This window comes from Oncorhynchus mykiss, chromosome 13 (assembly GCF_057628025.1).
Source record: "Oncorhynchus mykiss isolate SJ-2025 chromosome 13, ASM5762802v1, whole genome shotgun sequence".
Classification (NCBI taxonomy): Eukaryota; Metazoa; Chordata; class Actinopteri; order Salmoniformes; family Salmonidae; genus Oncorhynchus; species Oncorhynchus mykiss.
Window position 1 is genome coordinate 17960001 of NC_143034.1, and position 6047 is coordinate 17966047.

General features: G+C 42.6%; 1 protein-coding gene across 2 annotated transcripts in view; it reads right to left on the minus strand.

Annotated features, from left to right (window-relative positions):
- grap2b (GRB2 related adaptor protein 2b) overlaps window positions 1-5677 on the minus strand; it is a 10566-nt gene extending 4889 nt beyond the window's left edge. For both annotated transcript variants that reach the window (XM_090195543.1, XM_090195542.1), the window contains exon 1: window positions 5344-5677. The gene's annotated coding sequence lies outside the window, so the exon portion shown is untranslated. The remainder of the gene's footprint in view (window positions 1-5343) is intronic.
- Window positions 5678-6047: the final 370 nt, after the last annotated feature.

Below are 6047 nucleotides of genomic sequence, written 5' to 3' on the forward strand. Positions count from 1 at the left end.
TTTGGAAGCACTGCTGTAGCTGGCTTTCTGGAAACACCCAAATAACCTTTTACATTTCACTTGACAGCGTTATGATCCTGTGCTGGAGAATACACACTTTATGTTGCACAAGCAAACACAATATTCTCCCTTGCAACCAACACACACTTTCCCTTTCTCATATGTTTTTAGGTCTGGGTTTCAGACAGGATCAGAAGCTGTAGCAGAGGCTCAGTCTACATACACACACACACACACACACACACACACAGACACACCCACTCAGTCTAAAGCTATACAACCACTGGGTTTGGGTTCTTACCAACAAGGCCACTATTGGCTGAGACAGCGTTTCTTAAAGGAGTAGTTCACTGTTTTACAACTTGATGTTAGCTGGTTCCTCACCCTGAAAGAGGTCTTTGGGCCAGGAGAAACCTATTTATACAGCCATTACAAACTTCAGCTGACTTTAGCCACCATTAGCTAAAAATCTATTGAAGTGATGGGGGCATGTGAGCAGGTTGTTGTTTTTATGGCCAAATCACGTTTAAGTGACATGATGTGGACATTACTGTTCTAAACATGCTCACTTTCCCCCATCAATTCCATGTGAATCTAGAGGTGGATGAAGTTAGCTCTGGTCGTAATGGCTGATTAAAGGAAACTGAACCACGGATGACAGTTTCTCCTGGCCCAAAGACGTATTTCAGGGTAAAAAATCAAGTAGAATAGTGAACTAGTCCTGTAATACTGGTCGGGGGTGCCTATTTTAGTTTTTGCCCTAGCATTAACACACTTGATTAAAAAAAGGCTTGATGAGCCTCCCGGGTGGTGCAGTGGTTAAGGGCGCTGTACTGCAGTGCCAGCTATGCCACCAGAGACTCTGGGTTCGCGCCCAGGCTATGTCGTAACCAGCCGCGACCGGGAGGTCCGTGGGGTGACGCACAATTGGCCTAGCGTCGTCCGGGTTAGGGAGGGTTTGGCCGGTACGGATATCCTTGTCTCATCGCGCACCAGCGACTCCTGTGGCGGGCCGGTTAACGCGCAGTGCAAGCTAACCAGGTTGCCAGGTGCACGGTGTTTCCTCCGACACATTGGTGCAGCTGGCTTCCGGGTTGGATGCACGCTGTGTTAAGAAGCAGTGCGGCTTGGTTGGGTTGTGTATCGGAGGATGCATGACTTTCAACCTTCGTCTCTACCGAGCCCGTACGGGAGTTGTAGCGATGAGACAAGATATACTGTTACTGGAGGAGTCCCAACCCACAGGGTTACTGGAGGAGTCCCAACTCACAGGGTTTATCCTTTTACTGGAGGAGTCCCAACCCACAGTGTTTATACTGTTACTGGAGGAGTCCCAACCCACAGGGTTTATACTGTTACTGGAGGAGACCCAACCCACAGGGTTTATACTGTTACTGGAGGAGTCCCAACCCACAGGGTTTATACTGTTACTGGAGGAGTCCCAACCCACAGGGTTTATCCTGTTACTGGAGGAGTCCCAACCCACAGGGTTACTGGAGGAGTCCCAACCCACAGGGTTTATACTGTTACTGGAGGAGTCCCAACCCACAGGGTTTATCCTGTTACTGGAGGAGTCCCAACCCACAGGGTTACTGGAGGAGTCCCAACCCACAGGGTTTATCCTATTACTGGAGGAGTCCCAACCCACAGGGTTTATACTGTTACTGGAGGAGTCCCAACCCACAGGGTTTATCCTGTTACTGGAGGAGTCCCAACCCACAGTGTTACTGGAGGTCCCAACCCACAGGGTTTATCCTGTTACTGGAGGAGTCCATAGAATCTGAAGATAACACCTACTGTAGAAAGAGGAGGAAGGGAAGCGCTACTAAGGTACACAATAGTACATTTTGGTAGACAGAAGGTGCTTTTTGGTAAAAGGGGTGAATTGGTCATCAAAAAGAAAGGAGGACCAAGGCACTCTTCATATAATTAATTAAAATGCCTGTTTTAGTATGGCATGTTCAATAGAAACAAAGTTTTAAAAATCTGACGCGTTTTGGCTGCATGGCCTTCGTCAGGGAGGACAAAAAAATAATACAATGTCCTCTTTTGAACAGCTTTTCCAATCAGCCCTAATTAGAAGAGGGAGTGGTGACACAATTGATTGGACACACCTAGTAAGCAATACTTTACACATTAAAAAGTGAAATACTGTAGCTATGTTATCATAAAAATACAACTCCAAGCTATGTTTAGACTGTTGTTGTTCCTGTTCTGCTGTGTTCTGTGGAATATATTGTTTTCTTGTTCTTGACACTTCTCCCAGTCATATTTAAGGTTAGAACTACCTTTCTAAGTGTTCTGATACTTCTAGCTTGGAGTTGTGTTTTATGATAAAGAGTCTCTTGGTCGTCCTTTCTTTTTGATAACACATACTGTATTGACTTCTTTTTATCTGAACCTTTATTAAACTAGGCAGATGTAATGGCCGTTGTTGGTGGAAGAAGAGGAGGACCAATGTGCAGCGTGGTAAGTGTCCATATTGATCATTTATTATCCTGAACACTAAACAAAATAACGAGAACGAAACAGTCCTGAACGGTGAATACACACAAAACACAGAACAGAAAATAATCACCCACAACTCAAAGGTGAAACCAGGCTACCTAAGTATGGTTCTCTATCAGGGACAACGATTGACAGCTGCCTCTGATTGAGAACCATACCAGGCCAAACACAGAAATCCCAAATTATAGAAAAAAGAACATAGACTGCCTACCCCAAATCACGCCCTCACCATACTGAAACAAAGACAAAACAAAGGAACTAAGGTCAGAACGTGACAGCAGATCAGTTAAGAACAAATTCTTATTTACAATGACGGCCAAGGAACAGTGGGTTAACTGCCTTGTTCAGGGGCAGAACAACAGATTTTTACCTTGTCAGCTCGGGGATTCAATCTAGCAACCTTTCGGTTACTGGCCCAACGCTCTAACCACTAGGTTACCTGCTAGCTTTTCCTCTGAAAGCTGTGTGTGTGTGTGTGTGTGTGTGTGTGTGTGTGTGTGTGTATGTGCGTGTGTGCGTGTGTGTGTGTATGTGTGTGCGTGTGCGCGTGTGCGTGTGTGCGTGTGCGTGTGTGCGTGTGAATGTTCCCTCTCTCTCTTCTTTCCTCCTTTCTTCCCTCTTTCTCGCTCACTATTTATTATGGCCACTAGGGGCCAGCAGAGTCTGTAGCAAAATGATAAAACCATCTGTTCTGAACAGGGCCATATTCACAAAGCGTCTCAAGTTAAACAGCTGATCTAGGATCAATTTGGCCTTTTCAGTCACAATGAATATGATTATGTAGGCAGGGGGACCTGATCATAGATCAGCACTCATACTTTTACTAAATAATATCCCCAGTAATGGACTGGGCCGTATTCATAAAGCATCTCAGAGTACAACAGCTGGTCTAGAATCAGTTTTCCATGTTAGATCATAATGAGTGAAACTACACGGGCAGAGGGGCTACTTTATCCTAGATCTGTACTAACATATATCCTTGGAAAATGAAAAGAGTTGCTCTCAGTGGGGTCTGATCAGCATTGAGACAATGGTTACGTCCCAAATGGCACCCTATTGTCACGTTCTGACCTTTATTTCCTTTGTCTTGTATTTATTTAGTATGGTCAGGGTGTGAGTTGGGGTGGGCAGTCTATGTTTGTTTTTATATGATTTGGGGATTTGTATGTTTCGGCCTAGTATGGTTCTCAATCAGAGGCAGGTGTCATTAGTTGTCTCTGACTGAGAATCATACTTAGGTAGCCTGGGTTGCACTGTTTGTTTGTGGGTGATTGTCTATGTTAGTTGCTTGTGTTCAGCACAGGTCTCATTTAGCTTCACGGTCGTTATTTGTTAATTGTTTTGTATAGTGTGTTTCAGTGTTCAGTCCTTTCTTTTATTAAATACTCATCATGAACACATACCACGCCGCATGTTGGTCCTCCGATCCTTCTCGCCTCTCCTCTTCAGATGAAGAGGAGGACGACCGTGACACCTAATCCCTATATAGTGCACTACATTTCACCTTATTCCCTATATAGTGCACTACATTTCACCCTATTCCCTATATAGTGCACTACATTTCACCTTATTCCCTATATGGTGCACTACATTTCACCTTATTCCCTATATAGTGCACTACATTTCACCCTATTCCCTATATGGTGCACTACATTTCACCCTATTCCCTATATGGTGCACTACATTTCACCCTATTCCCTATATGGTGCACTACATTTCACCCTATTCCCTATATAGTGCACTACATTTCACCCTACTCCCTATATAGTGCACTACTTTTCACCCTATTCCCTATATGGTGCACTACATTTCACCCTATTCCCTATATAGTGCACTACATTTCACCCTATTCCCTATATAGTGCACTACATTTCACCCTATTCCCTATATAGTGCACTACATTTCACCCTATTCCCTATATAGTGCACTACATTTCACCCTATTCCCTATATAGTGCACTACATTTCACCCTATTCCCTATATGGTGCACCTCATTTCACCCTATTCCCTATATAGTGCGCTACATTTCACCCTATTCCCTATATAGTACACTACATTTCACCCTATTCCCTATATAGTGCACTACATTTCACCCTATTCCCTATATAGTGCACTACATTTCACCCTATTCCCTATATAGTGCACTACATTTCACCCTATTCCCTATATGGTGCACTACATTTCACCCTATTCCCTATATAGTGCACTACATTTCACCCTATTCCCTATATAGTGCACTACATTTCACCCTATTCCCTATATAGTGCACTACATTTCACCCTATTCCCTATATAGTGCACTACATTTCACCCTATTCCCTATATAGTGCACTACATTTCACCCTATTCCCTATATGGTGCACTACATTTCACCCTATTCCCTATATGGTGCACTACATTTCACCCTATTCCCTATATAGTGCACTACATTTCACCCTATTCCCTATATGGTGCACTACATTTCACCCTATTCCCTATATAGTGCACTACATTTCACCCTATTCCCTATATAGTGCACTACATTTCACCCTATTCCCTATATAGTGCACTACATTTCACCCTATTCCCTATATAGTGCACTACATTTCACCCTATTCCCTATATAGTGCACTACATTTCACCCTATTCCCTATATGGTGCACTACATTTCACCCTATTCCCTATATGGTGCACTACATTTCACCCTATTCCCTATATAGTGCACTACATTTCACCTTATTATTAAAGCATAAGAAGCTATTATCTGATGATAGCACAACAGTAAACAAAGAGTAGCATATTTCAACCCTGCAGGCACTACACAAAACGCAGAAAAAATAAATAAAACATGCCTTACCTTTGATGAGTTTCTTTTGTTGGCACTCCAATATGTCCCATAAACATCACAATTGGTCCTTTTGTTCCATTAATTCCGTCCATATATATCTAAATGTCCATTTATTTGGCCCGTTTGATCCATAAAAAAACAGCTTCCAATTTGCGCAAAGTCACCTCAAAATATTTCAAAAGAGACCTGTAAACATTGCAAAACATTTCAAAATACTTTTGTAATACAACTTTAGGTATTTTTAAACGTTAATAATCGATCAAATTGAAGACGGGTCTATCTGTTTTCAATAGAGGACGTGAGGAAACTAACGCTACTTTTCAAGTCTTGGCCAACTCTCAACAGCGTTACCCAGTTCCAAGATGGCCGTACTTCTTCTTCTTCTTGAACAAATGAATAACCTCAACCAAATTCCAAAGACTGGTGACATCCAGTGGAAGAGGTAGGAACTGAAAACAAGTTCCTAAGAAATATTGTTTGCCAATGAGAACACACTGAACAGACAGACCTGTTAGTCCTCTGGGTTTTGCCTGCTACATAAGTTATGTTATAGTCACAGACATGATTCAAACAGTTTTAGAAACTTCAGAATGTTTTCTATCCAAATCTACTAATAATATGCATATCTTGTATTCTTGGCATGAGTAGCAGGAAGTTGAAATTGGGCGTGCTATTTATCCAAAAGTTAAAATGCTGCCCCTTATCCCTATCCC